We start from the raw sequence: 15,255 nt of genomic DNA, 5'->3' as shown, positions 1-15,255 counted from the left end.
GTTCCCAGCTCCAGCAAGTTGACACAATCCAATACACTCCCCCAACAGTACAGTGAAACAGGTATTATGATCTCCATTTTCTAGAAAAGAAAATCAGGGTCCAGTGAGGTTATATAAATATGTCACTAGGTCTGTTAGATTCCAAAGCCTGTCTTCTTAATTACTGTAGTACACTGGGAGTATTTTTGTTTTCATTTTGTCTTTTGGCTGTTTTTAAAATAATGGCCCAAATAAAAGAGTCCCTTTCCAAAAGTGCTATAGGTAAACATTTGTGATGGATGAACCCATTTGACAATTATCGTCTATGTTCTTGTATGCAGGATGGCCAGATCAGATGAGCATTTACAAAAATGTATCTTAACAAGGTTTACTCCAGTCTGGTATGGTATACATGGCCCTTGCTCCTGGGGAGACAAAGATGCTAGGCTACTAAGTAGGATAGGATTTCTGCCATCGAGGAGCACGTAGTCTATTTAACAAAAATAGACGTAGCAGTAATTTTGGTTCCAGACCATGTTATGTATTTTTCCAGATTTACTCAGCCCCACCTGCCCCCTAGGCCTTGGATGGTTGCTCAGTGAACAGGCTGGCCAACACTACCATAGTCTGAATCCTACCACCACCATCTGGGCTTCAGCGTGCGCTCCATTTTGTCCAGTGAAGCAGGGGCCTTAGGATTTCTTGGCTGAGATCTGACCTGACCAAACTCACAAGGCCTGTGCCTTCCCCAGCGCTCCTGGGCTTAGAGGAAGCTATGCATTGTTGGCTAGGGACTGTGCTTCTCCAGCAGCTTCCTGGAGGGACTGGAGGTCATAACTCGGAAGTGAGTGGGGAGTTGACACTTGGTGCGGTGACCTTTGAGCAATAGTCAACAGGAGTTGGAGGATCCTGGCAGATATATCCTCCCTTCCTGTCCACATGGACTCTTCTAGATGTGGTGGTTCCACACAGCTGACTACAAGGGATACAGAGTCATGTGACTGAACAGCTGACTGGACTTTCCAGGAGGATGCGGCCCGTTCAGTAACCCACCATTTTACCTACGCTTTCCTCCTTCCCTTCCTCCTCACTGTTACTTCCCTGGGATTGCACCTCTTTCAAAGCCTGGGCCTCTCATCTCTGTCTTAGACTGATCTCTAGGGAGCCTAGGCAAAGATAGTTACCTAAAGGTAAATGAATGCTAAAAATATTGTAATAATGGCATGTATACAATACTGTTGGAGAGGGTTGCTAAAAATATATATAATTCTTCTGTTTTGACGTTTGTCCTGTTCCACTATTCAAAGCCCAAGCCTTTCATACCTAACTCACTAATTTCCGAAAATAATTCCTAGGTGTTCACATGCCATGATGTGACAATATATCTTGATCCTCAGGTAACATGTTTGCATTTTAAAAGAGATCTCATTAAGTTAGACAGATGAACAGTATGTGAACTTCATATTGCACAGTGGGAAAGACATGTAGGAGGAGAGAGGCTCTAAGATCACATCCCATTGGTAGCTGTCCACTTCATCCCAACATGATAATCTTATGAGTAAACTTGCCATAGTAGAGACATGACTTTATGTTCTAACAGTTGTTAAAATTCCTTGAATTACCAATATTGGCAAGTAAACAATTATACATTTACTTCAATGGAGCTAATGGGTGACTTTCTTTCTTTCTTTCTTTCTTTCTTTCTTCTTTCTTTCTTTCTTTCTTTCTTTCTTTCTTTCTTTCTTTCTTTCTTTCTTTCTTTCTTTCTTTCTTTCTTTCTCTTTTCCTTCCTTCCTTGCTTCCTTCCTTTCTTCTTTCCTTCCTTCTTTTTTGAGAGAGGTAGAGAGAGAGAGGGAGAGAGAGAATCTGAAGCAGGCTCCACGCCCAGTGTGGAGCCCAATGCAAGGCTCAATCTCACAACCCCTGAGATCATGACCTGAGCTGAAATCAGGAGTCGGATACTTAACTGACTGAGCCACCCAGGCACCCCTGGGTAACTTCTTTAAAAAAGATATGCAACTATTATTATTATTAGTAGTAGTAGTATTATATATGACCATGAAAAAAAACCCTACTTCATCCAGAAGATCTGTAGTCCAATTATATTAATCCCACCAAAAAACACAGTGAGATTCTATTGAAATTAATAGAAAATGGGAAAATAATAGATACTTTGCATTAATGATTAACATATCAGGACAGTAAAAATCGTATTTCTGGACTTAGAGTCTATGAAATGTGTCTATGAACATGCATATGCTCATGTTTTTCAATGTGATTGTTTGGCAACTGCAGAATGGGTAAATTCAGTTCCTTTATTAAAAGAGAAGAAGTCTTCCAAATTGACTTTGGGGACGAAATCCCAAACTGCAAATAATTGAAAATAAAGGTTAAAAATGAATACGCTGATACAGCAGTCTCCTAGAACAGAACACATCATCACTATACAATTATAACTGGGTTTTCCAAGTGGCAGATTAAAAGAGAAACTCCATTATGACATTCCAGCCACAAGGATTTTTAGCAGAACCTTGTGGTAAAAACTAGGGCAAAGGTAAAATAGTATATTTATCCTAAAGCATCTGAGAATCTTCACAGTAATTAGAAAAAGGGATTTTTTTTTTCCCTATCAAGATTTCATCTTTTCTTTTCTTGCTTAGAGACAGAATCATCTCGATGGAAAATTAGCAGTCACAGAGCAATGTTCAATTTCACTAAATTATGGCACAATTCTGGTGCTGTGTGTTATGAGGAGCCTTTAATGCCATTGCTTTAGGACAATCAGAGATTTTTCCAGTTCTTGGTACTTGAATTGCGAAGGAGAATATTAACAAGATAAAATCCTAGGATGGAAAAATCTTTCAACTCTGAAATTCTATGCCTGGACAAATCATAAGATAGCATTTTCTCTTTGCTTTAGAAGATCCACAATCCTGATTATTATTCAAACTTAATTTCAGTTCCGAAAACTTAAGTAAAAGACAATCTTCAGGTTCTGAGGATTATAAAAGATGACAGGACCTATGTACTTTTGATCAAAAATGCACCGGGGGCAACAGCTGCCCACCAAAAGACAGCTCAGAGAGGCTGTCAGTCAGAATAACAGGGAGGCAAGTCAGAGCAAATCACCGTGTCAGACTCCCGGGCAATAAAACCATTACTCCTTAAATGCTGGGCAGTTAGGAAATGTTGCTGTACCGTGAAAATGACATTATGACATTCTCGGTTTGTTATTTCTCTGTAGTTTTCATTTAACATTTTTGTACTTGAAAAGGCAACCAAATTACACATTGTCCTTGTTAGGGTTTGAAACATAGCATAATGTTCATCTCATTTTTCAACAAATATTTAATTGAGTGCCTGCTATTTACCAGGCACTATGCTAGGTCCTGGGGCTATAAAAATGATTGGATCTTGTTTCCTGTTGTGTAGTAGCTTAGGGTCCAGTGGGATATGAGAGTTGGAGGTACACTTAGAGATCATCTAATTTTATAGATGAGAACTCTTGGGCCCCAAGAGAGTTAGGGACTTATTAAAGGCCACCTGGCTTGTTGGAAACAGGCGTGAGATGATTCATGGCCTCTGATTGCCACAACAAAGCTGTTCAGAATTCTTTATTCATTTATTTTCTAATTAACACCTATTCATTGAGTCCCCACTCTGGGCCATTTATGTCCTTCCCCTCCTGGAGGTTACAACTTTATCAGAGAAGGCGAATATCAAAATGGTGAAGAAGGTACACATTCCTTAAGCTATAACTTGGTTGTATAAATAATGTTGCTTAATATTTTAGTGAGTAAATTTACACAGTATCATCCCCCACTACTGATGGCAGAATGTTTAACATGATCAATCTCAGGTGAATCCTGTTCATACTGTTTTGTTTTGTTTTGTTTTTCCACTCTTTCCTTCTCCCTGTGCTTGATACTAAGTTGCCCTTGGAACTAATGGATTGTTGCAAGGCCCCATTTGGTCCCAGGTCACCAGTTACAAATGCTGGCAAGAGATGTCTGATTATCCCCATCCTTGACCCTCTTCATCAGTCCCCTTGGCATCTACTGAGATACCCCCCAGCAATGCCTCTGGTCTACACTGCCTGGAGTCCAGCAGTGAAGTCTCTTGTTTGGAATTCCAAGCCTTTCCGGGTCTACCACTCAGACTCTGTCTTATCTCCAGCAAAAAATTTTTAAAAGTTGTTCTTAATATCTTCTTAGACTGGAAAACTCACTCTTATCTTGCCTTCTTCTGAATTTGTTGCCTAAGTCATAAATATTATGCCTCTAAGTTCTTTAGGACTTTGTCTTTTGATAGTCAAATGCTAGGATTTTTTAGATTCCAAATTTAATTCCTTTAAGTCATTGTCATAGAGATGATTCTTGAAAAACTACTTTGAAACTCAAAAAATAATTTACACTTTTTTCTTTTAGCAACCTAATCTGAGGGCAATGGTAAGAACAGGGTAGTATGCTGGTTACTTATTGCTCGAAACAAAAATACTTTTTACTATGTCTCATGGTTTCTGTGGGTCAGGTATTGAGACGGGGCACAGTGAGGACAAGTTATCTCTCCTCCCATGTGTGGGGCCTCAGCTGGACATCATCAACACTGGGGGCTGAGATCATCATAAAGCTTGTAAGTGCAGTATTCTGGAGGTTGCTGTTGGCTGGGGGCCTAGCTGGTGCAGTCAGCTGGAAGACCCTCCATGGCCACACCGTGTGCCATGGGCTTTATCACAACATAGTGGGTGGGTTCCAGTGGCAAGTGAAGAGACTGAGAGGCAGGCAAAAGCCATATTGCCTCTTACGACAAGCCTATCAGTCACACAGTGCCCTTTCAATTGGTTGAGGAAGTTACAAAGGTCCACCTGCATTCAAGGACAGGGAACACTGCTCCACCTCTGGATGGGGAGGCTTGTCCATGCTACATTGTGAGCATGAGGACTGGGACATATATTGGTATGGCCATCTAGGGAAAATATAATCTGCCACAAGGGGATTAGCAGGAAGTATGGGGAATGACAAACACTGGGTAATATATCACAATATTATTTTGTCTCATTTGGTCTGCAGCAGATGGTCATCATCCAAGTGTGCAGGTGTGGCCAAAAAGAAGTAAAACGTGTATTGATGGAGAATCAATCTGTGAGTGATTGATTTTTTAAAAGAATCTCTCTTCTTAGAGGATTTGTGTGCAACTATTTGTGTCCCACTGAGAAGCGAGCTTTGCCCTATACGTTTGCAAAGGTGTGGTTATCACTCCAGCCCCTCCTCCTGTTTGTTGCCCTTTCTCTACTTTCTCCAGGGACTGAGTTTGTTCATGTTGGATTTTCCCACTCTCATCACCAATTCCTGCCCATTTCCCCTTCTTTCCTTTTCCATATCACAATCTAATGGTCCAGGATTTTGCTGGGGAATTAATTGGGTTATCATGTCCTTAACTAAAAATAGCTTTTTTTCCCCATGAATTTTAACAGCTGCCTAATTGAAGTATCCAAATGGAATAACTAATAATGAGAAACTTAGGCTTTTAAAGCCTGACTGCAGGGCTCAAGGATGAGACCTGGGTGGGGTGGGCAGAAGGAGCTCAATAGCTCCTAATCATGCCATGCAGATGCCCGTCTGTGTGGCCTGTACCCAGGGCTGACCTGCTTTCAGGAAGCTTAATTAGCAGGATGAGAATTGCCTCCTTTCCATGCTTGGGCGAAGATGTTGATATAGCAGAATAGTAGAGCCTAGCTACTCTCCTCTTTATTAGTATATATATTTAAAATGAAATAATTTTATTATTTTACTCTGGTTATAAAATGAATTCATGCCTACTTTCAAAAATCTACATGTTTCTGCAATGTACAGAGAAAAGAAAAATTGTGTGAAAATTTACCATCCAGATTTAACTCTTGTAACATTTTGGCAAATGTTCTTCCAGATATTTCTATATGCATGGGTACCTAGAGCTATACTTATATACGACTTTGTTTACATATTAAGCTATACATCCTGTTCTGTATCCTCTTTTGTTGTGTTTTCATTCAATAATGATTATTTTCCCATGCAATTAATATAGATCCACATCATCATTTTTATTGACCGCACAATATCCCTCTGTGAGACATACCATAACTTATTTAACTAATTCTATTGAACAACATTTATGCCTATTGCATTTTTTTGATATTGTAATCAATGCTCTGAAGAACTTTCTTGTACATCCATTTTTATGTACTTGTTCAAAAATCTTCTTGGGATAAATTCCTATACAGGGAAACTGCTTAGGAATCTTTTTTTTAAAAGAAACAATAGGAAGCCGTGGGGGAAAGAAATCTGAGTGAGCAGCCTCGTTCCAGAGAATTCGTGCAACAAATATACATAAAAGTCTATATTATATCAGGAAACTGACCTAGACAGCTCAGGATGCAAAGATAAAAAAAAAATCTTCAAGAAAATCTGGCCTCATGTGGAAGATAGGATCTTACACAAATAATTAACAACAATAAGATCAAATTCCTGGAAGAGGTATGAACAAAGTACCATGGGATGGTAACAAAAAAAAAAAGGAGCTATTAAATCTGACCAAGAGAAGTGGAAGAATTAGCAGAGAAAACAGTAAGTGAGCTGGGCCTGTGGTTGTGAAGGAGTTGGAGAGATGAATCCATGAGTTTGCTTGGGGTGCTATAACAAGTACCAGAGACCAAGTGCCTTAAAAAACAGAAATTTGTCATTTTGTAGTTTTAGAGGCTGGAAGTCCAAGATCAAGGTATTGGCAGGGCTGGTTCCTTCCGAGGGTCTCCATGGAAGGTTCTGTCCCCAGGCTCCTTCCTTGGCTCATAGGTGGCTTCTTCTTCCTGTGTCTTCACATCATCTTCCCTCTGTAAGAGTCTGTGATAACATTTCCTCTTCTTATGAGGACACCAGTCTTATGAGATCAGTGCCCATCTAAATGACCTCATTTTAATTTATTTACCTCTTTAAAGACCTTATCTCCAAATACAGTCACATTCTGAGGTGCTGGGGGTTAAGTGTTCAACTTCTGAATTTTGGGGGTGACATAATTCAGCCTGTAATAGTGAAAGAATGGAGAAATGCTTGTATAAAGGCTAAGAGTCTGGCAAGGGTGCTGTGGTTGGGGGAGACTGTCAGGTAGTGTTAACTGCTATGAAGAAAAAGCAGAGCAAGGGACCAATTAATGGATGGGCATTGGGTGTGGGAACTATCTTTTTTTTTTTTTTTAAAGATTTATTTACTTATTTGAGAGAGAGAGAGAGAGCAAGTGGGTAGTGGAGAGAGAGAGAGAGAATCTTCAAGCAGATTCTCCGCTGAGCGTGGAGCCTGACATGGGGCTCGATCTCATGACTCATGAAATCATGACCTGAGCTGAAACCAAGAGTCAGGTGCTTAACCCACTGAGCTACCCAGGTGCCCCAGGTGTGGGGACTATTTTCGTAAGATGTTTAAAAAAGGTCCCTCTAGAGAAGTGACATTGGAGCTCAGGTCTGCATGAAGTGGTGAAAGGAGGTTGGTTGAGATCAGGGACAAGTGTCCTAGGCTGAAAGCCTGGCAAGTGCAAAGGTCTTGAGGATACAATGGAATGGCTTGTCAAGGAGAAGGCTGGAAAGAGTACAGAGCACAATAGCAGAAGCTTAAGTAGGTTCCTGAACTGCCACCAGCATGTGCACAAACCAGCTTCGTGGACATTTTCTCTTACAACAATGTTCATGCTAGAATGTTGAATGTGTTAAGTATTGTTTGAAATACTGTTAGGTTGGATGTAGCTTAGATTCTCTTTCTTAGGCCGTGTCCACTCTCTTTCTTCTTGCAAGGTTGGGGTCGGTGATGGCATTTGTTTTAATGGGGTTTACTCTACATTTCCTTAGGTTCTAAGATGTGAAAAAAAGTCTTATGAAGGTGTCTTTACTTATCATGTATCTTAATGCCCAATGCTGGGTCGAATCCCACATTAAAACACATCTGAGTAGGACAGAGAAGTAAATAATCACTAATGGTTGAAAAATTAAGATCATTGATATATCCCTATAAATATCTGCTTTAAAAAATATAGTATTAAAAGGGAGCCACAAACATTTTTGGCCACCTATTATGAGGTGAGCATATCCACCTGTCTTGACTCATCCTCTCAGCAATCCTGTTGTTAACACCATTTTGCAGCTATAGAAACTAAGGCTCAGAGGCACTAAATAGCTTGTCCAAGGTCACACAGCTAGTAAATGCCAGAGTTAGAATTTCAAGTCACGTCTGCTGCTTCCTGTTTGGAACTCCTGTCGCTGTACCATGTCAGTCTTTAGTGCTATGCCTCCACATACATAAAGCCATGCTGTCATGGACTGAATAGAGAGGCAGTCCTTTTAAGAAAGCAAACAACTTCCTCAAGAAAGAAGCCTCAAAGCTTTATCTCTTGACTGTCAGACCTACCTATCTGTCTGAACGTTTTGGAGGAGACTGCCCAGCTCAGCCATTCCCCCCTTCCCAGAAGAATTCTCCAAAGGGACTGGCAGCAGGAGGAGGCTGGGGGAAGGGGCTGGGTCAGCTGGGCATGATTGAACACTGTGCCTGTATCAAAGACCTGATAAAAATCTGGGGCCTCTGGGCACTCAGTTTTTTTAAAGTAATCCTGTCAGTTCCCTAATAATAGTAATAAATTAACCGAACAGCGGATTCAGTGGTATTTTATGTCCTAAGGGTATTGCTTTCACACTTCAACTTGATAGCATGATTTATCAAGAGATAAATTACAGCCGGGAACGAATGGATTTACTGATGTCGGAGAGACGACAAGTGTATTCCGAAGATGTTACCAGTGATGGGCATATACCTGACAAGCATACTTGAAAATCCCCAAACAAAAAGCTTCTCTTCAAAGGCGGAATAACTTTAATCTTCACTTTAGATGTAGGTTATTACAAGGACAGAAGGATTTTGATGGTATAATTACCCCCTTCCCCAATCATTATGACCTGAAAGTACTAATTACTTTGCTCTTTGGAGATGGGGTTATGTAGCCACCTCAAACCTTTTCTGAAGTCCATCTGGAAGATAAGTAAATAAATGAATGTGGGGTTATGCTACTGTAAATGAATGTCTAACTGCTGGCTCCCCCATCCTCCGTTGCCGATCGGCCTTTACTGTGTGTCTATCATACTCATATGAGTGCACCTGACTAAGAGTTTTACTGTCGGATTTGCTTACTGAACAAGACATCCTCATCCTTGGATGTGAGGGAAAGTGGAATTACTTCCAAGAGGTTGCTCAGAAGAGGAACCAGAAAGCAGAACCAAGAAAGAGAGCCCAGGTAAAGGGTAGGGATGGCTTGAGCTCTCAGGTTTAGATGAGAGCTCCCTAGAGAATGCGTGAAGATGGCCCCCTCCATACAGAGGCAGACCCACAAGTGTGAGCTGAGAAAGCAGCCTGTCCTGAAAATCCACAGAGGCTTATGGGGCTGTCTCTAGTATGTAATTTTAAGAAAAGGCATATTAGAAGAGTTCTTGGTGAGGCATGGTATAATGAATGTGTTCTTAATGTCTTTTTTGAGTCTTTTATGAGAAGAATGAAAATGGGCTTATTTTTGTGGGTGAGAGTGCTGAGGAGTAAGGTAGGATGTATGCTGCTGGTCCTTAATATCTTGAAGGAAAAATAAATCTAAGCTTGGTGTATTTACCGTATAAAGAAACACGTTAAGGGTATGTTAAGCCTTGGACATTTAAAACATGATTTTAAAACAAATTCCGAAGTCTGGGCAGTGTACAATTAACAAACCCACATAATATTTTGCCCAACAAATCAAGACAAAAAAATTATTAGAAAAAGTAGATGTAGAAATAAGATTTAACTTCAGAAACAAGCAAGCACATAAGCTCATTAATGAATAGTCTTCTCAAGAAACAAATGGGATTTAAAATGCTCCCAGCCTTTGGATGGCTTAAAGCTAGCCATAACTAGACAACTGTATACACAGATTAAAAGAAAATGGTGCAATGCAGTTTCTTGTTAAATCCTTTTAAAGTTTTCCAATAGCCTGAAGCATCTGTCAAATTCCCAGGGAGGTCCTACAAAGAACTATTTTAAACCTCCAAATTCAGGGCACCTGAAGAAGTAAAGGTACATGCCATTTTTCCTCTTGGGGATAAACAGCTTTGCCATATATAAATTGAAAACTGTTATAAACATGTAACACTTTCATATCACATAGTCTATGTGGATCTCTCTAGACTTGAATAAGTTTTTTTTTTTATTGTAAAAATATTTAAGCTGCTTCATATATCTCCCTCCCACCCCCCCCCCGGCCAAATTCTGAGTAAGTTTTTATAGGGGAAAAAAAAATCAAGTGTGAGGCAGAACTGCTGGACTCAGGGAAGACATCTGGTTTTCAGGCTGAGTCTCTAAGATGGAACCCCACCATCCTGGACATCTGGCTACCAGATAAATTCTCCAGTAAAGCCCTAAGAGCCAGAGAAGTCATCTTTAACATGCATTCTTCATACTGTCTTCGAGAATATGCCTACAGGCAAACGTGAGAGGCAGAGCAGAACCGGACAGAGGCTTGAATCTTTCTGAAATCTAAAATCTGACCTGAGAGTCAGTCGTGGGTGTGGAGGGGAATTTTGATAGGTGTCCAAAGCAACTGTTGGCCTAGATGCTCTCCTGGTCACCCACACTTCCGGTGGACAACCTGTGCAGTGCTAATATTGGGAAGCAGTCAACCCAAACTAACTGTATTCAAATTAAGGTAGACAAATTAAGGCAGATGTGGCCATCTGCCAGCCTCCTGTACTATCCATTTCTCAATTCCACATCCTATCAGAAGTAGGAAGGTAGGGCAAGGGAATGAACCCCTCCATCTCTTCTGTTATCATCCTTCTTTTGAGGCGCCGTTTAGCCCAAGGGGTAAGAAAAGAGAGACTACGGGTAATATTTATTTTATCCTACCCAGAAATATACTGCCCCAGCTTTTCATCTTTTTTTGGGGACCAAATGACACAACTGTTTTTGTTAGGTTTGGTTTTGTTTTAAAAGTGGTTTCAATTTTTTTCTGCCTTCAGTTTGTTGAAGCAAAAGTTTCTAGGAGTCACAAACTTGGCCTGCTTTATATTAACACTTAGATATGTTGCATTTAAAAATGATACTGCAGGAATAAATGGGAAGAAATGGCATTATTTTTAAATGAAGTGTAACATATAGATAGAAAAACATGCACATGGATGAATCTTTACAAACTGCAAACTGAATATTCCCATTCATGGGAACAAACCACTCAGGTGAAGAAATAAAAAAAGAAATAAGAATATTGCCAGACCCTAGAAGCTCCCCTGTGGTCCCTTCTACTTCCTATCCTGACCAGGCTAACCACTGTTCTGATTTCCATCATCACTATTTTGATTGGTCATTTTTTTAAGAAAAAATTTACTTTAAATAAATGGACTCATACAGTATAAACTCTTCTTTGTCTGTCTTCTTTCATTCAACACTGAGGTTGTGGGAGTCCGTGTTGTTGCTAGTAATAGTTCATTCCTTTTCATTGCTCCAGCATTTCACTTGGTGAACATGCCATAGTTCATTTATCCTTCCTCCTGTGGATGAACATTTGGGTTGTTCACAGTTTTTGCCTATTATGAATAATGTTGTTATGTACATTCTTATATATATCTTTTGGTGAACATATGTACCATCTCTGTTGGTTATGTACTTAGGAGTGGAATTGATGGGCCAAAGAGTATGCATATGTTCAATATTAGCAAATACTAAACAGTTGTCCAATGTTTCCATTTAATTATGGCAATTAACACTCTGGTCTGAGAGTTTGGGTGGCTCTACATTCTCATCATGACTTGACATTTTAGCCATTCTGGTAGCTGTGCGAATGGCACCATTTCTGGGAATATACATTGTAAAATATAATAGTTAAGGTAGAAATAAAATAACATATATTTTCATGTTTTGAAGATTAAATAATGTCCTAGAGAGACAAGTAAGTGGGTGACCTCACTGGGGAACACTGGTGACAGATCCCTTATGTATGAACAATGTTTTCAGGGATAGCTGCTTTTAATTATTCATTAAAAGATGTGCCGAGTTGCTTTAAAATGTAGGATTGTAGGGCGGCTGGGTGGCTCAGTTGGTTAAGCGACTGCCTTCGGCTCAGGTCATGATCCTGCAGTCCCGGGATCAGGTCATGATCCTGCAGTCCCGGGATCGAGTCCCGCATCCGGCTCCCTGCTCAGCGGGGAGTCTGCTTCTCCCTCTGACCCTCTCCCCTCTCATGCTCTCTCTCTATCTCATTCTCTCTCTCAAATAAATAAAATCTTAAAAAATGTAGGATTGTAGAATTAAAAAAATAAAACATTTTTTACTGTATTTTGTGTTTCATGGGCATTTTGAAGAATTGTGATCAGTACCTGATTGCAGGCAATTTGACCATGGGTTAATCTATATCAGCACAAAAAAAGTGCAGCAAAAGGGAGTCTGTTCATATGCTAAATACTCTGAAGCATTTTTCCCTGAGGTAATCTAGATTCTGCTGTCATTTATTAATTCACCTTCCACAATTTCCATAAGCTCAAAGTTGTTGAAGGAAGTCTACATGTGTTTTTTTTATTGCATTAGAGCTGTTCAAATTTGTCATTCATAACTCTAAAAATCATGTTCATATTCACAAAATATCTGCATCTGATCCCAACCATTTGTTATGAATGTATTTGGTGGCAATAACAAATTAATTGGCCAGAGGTAGATCAAACAAGTCTGTCCTTCCTTCCTTCCTTCCTTCCTTCTTTCCTTCTTCCCTCCCTCCCTCCCTCCTTCCCTCCCTCACACCCTCCCTCCCCCTTTCCTTCCTCTCTTCCTTCCTTCCTGTCTATAGAAAGAGAGTGCATGTGCACAGGCAGGGAGGGAGGAGGGGCAGAGGGAGAGGAAAGGGAGAGAGAGAATCCTAAGCAGGCTCCATGCCCAGTGCAGGGCTTGATCGCATGACCCCTGAGATCATGACCTGAGCCCAAATCCAGTGTCGGATGCTTAACCGACTGAGCCACCCAGGCACCCCACAAAGTGTTTATTTCCCTCACATAATGAGAGAGAGAGATTTGCTGGTTTTAAGGCTTCTTTACCAGCTGGTTGTGGTTATTTATTATTTCAGCTGCTCAGCAATATCTTTATCTAGCTTTCTGTCATTCTGCTGCATCATCCTTAATGCACCAACTTTCACACTTACGCTTGTTGCCTCATGGTTGTAATATGGCTGCTATTCTTTAGGCATTACACCTACATTTAAGGAGTAAAAGAAAGGGTGATTCCAGCTTTATCTTTCTCACTTATCTAGAAAGTCTTTTTCACTTATCTAGAAAGGTACAGAGCCTCCAGAAGACTTCTGCTTATACCTCTCTATTAATTATCTATTGCCGTGAACAAATAACCTCCAAAACAGTGGCAAAACAACAAAAACCACCACAACAATGAGACTACTGCAGGGGATAAGTCAGATGAAAACAAAACCCATATAATTATTATTTTACAGTTTCTATGGATCAGAAATGCCCTGGAGGCTTAGCGAGATGGGTCTGTCTGGCTCTGGGTCTCTCATGAAGTTCCAGTTAGGATGTTGGTAGGAACTGCAATCATATGAAGGCATGCCTGGGCTTGAGGATCCACTTCTGAGGTGGTTCATGGCCCAGATGGCTGTTGGCAGGAAGCCTTGGTTACCCACCACTTGGGTATCTCCATAGTCTCCATGTTGTATCCTCTCAACATGGCAGTTGGCTTCCCCCAGAGCAAGCAATCCAAGAGAGACCAAGGCAGAAATCACATTTTGTGACCTAGACTTGCAAGACTAACACTGTCCCTTCCATCTTTGGAAGAGTAGTGTACCAAAGAATTTGTGGACATATTTTTAAGCCATCACTGCCTCGTTGGCTGAAACTGATTCACTTGTTTAGGATAATTACCGTGGAAATAAATTTATTGTCAGAGGCTATGCCCATTCTTCCCTTGAAAGAACAGGAGCTCCACTGGCAGGAAGAAAGGGGAAAGAAATATTGGGAATGCAACAAGCTCATGAATTTGTATGTAATGGAATTTTTGACAACTTGACCAAATAATTGTAGAGTTTATCTGAAGGAAAGAACAGCTTAGAATAGATACAAACAGTTTGAAAAATAAGACAAGGGTGAGAAGAGAATGACCAGACCTATGAAACTTCAAAATAATAAACCAATAGTAGGCAAATGAACAGAAAACAATGTTTTCATAAATAGATGCTATGTAATAGATGCTAATTTATAGGAAATAAATGTTAAAAGGATGAATTATTTCATAATTGGCAGTGGAAAATTTGTGTTTGAGAAAGACTCAATTACGTTCTTGCTATACAACAGAGTAAATTCTAGATGAATTAGAAAGTGAAATGTGAAAAATGAAACCGCTTCAAGACATTAGAAGAAACTTTAGGTAAATACTTACCTTATCCCAGCTGGGGAAGAACTGTCTAAGTTCATAAGCAATAGCTTAAATAGCAAAGGAAGAGGTTGATTTTAATATTTAAAATTATAAACTCTGTGTCAGAAACATCATAAAAATTTAAACACAAACAAGGAAATTATGTATTATTGATATTTTGATGGGAAATATTTATTAACAAGAAAAATACCTTAGCTTTGCTTGAGGTCTATGGCCCTTTTCTATAGAGCAAATATTTTAGATTAAAAATAAAACAGTGGGAAAATATTAATATATAATGAGTTAATATAACTGATAATAAAACCTCTATCTTCTCAATAAAATGGGCAAAAACATAAGCCTACAATTCACAGAACAGATAGAGCAAATGGATAATAAGCAGGAATAAATGGCCAATGTCATTAGTAATCATAATGACGCAAATTAAAACACAAATAAAATTTAATTTTTTTAAAAGATTTTATTTATTTATTTGACAGAGAGAGAGGGAACACAAGCAGGGGGAGGAGAAGAGGGAGAAGCAGGCTTCCTGCCGAGCAGGGAGCCCGATGCGGGGCTCGATCGCAGGACCCTGGGATCACGACCTGAGCCGAAGGCAGACACTTAATGGACTGAGCCACGCAGGCACCCCTAAATTTAATGTTTTATCTATCGGGTCAACTACTAGGGCTAGCCAAAATGTCAAACACTGCTAGTCTATGCAAAGCAATTTGGTAATCTTCATAAAAACTTCAACATGTTTGTACTTTTTTATCTGATAATTTTACTTATAAGAATTCAGTCTAGTGGTGCCTGGGTGGCCCAGTTGGTTAAGCATCCA

This window comes from Callorhinus ursinus, unplaced genomic scaffold (assembly GCF_003265705.2).
Source record: "Callorhinus ursinus isolate GAN/ISIS: 27379988/994484 unplaced genomic scaffold, GSC_fseal_2.0 scaffold7, whole genome shotgun sequence".
In the NCBI taxonomy this organism is placed as follows: Eukaryota; Metazoa; Chordata; class Mammalia; order Carnivora; family Otariidae; genus Callorhinus; species Callorhinus ursinus.
This window is presented reverse-complemented; position numbering follows the sequence as displayed.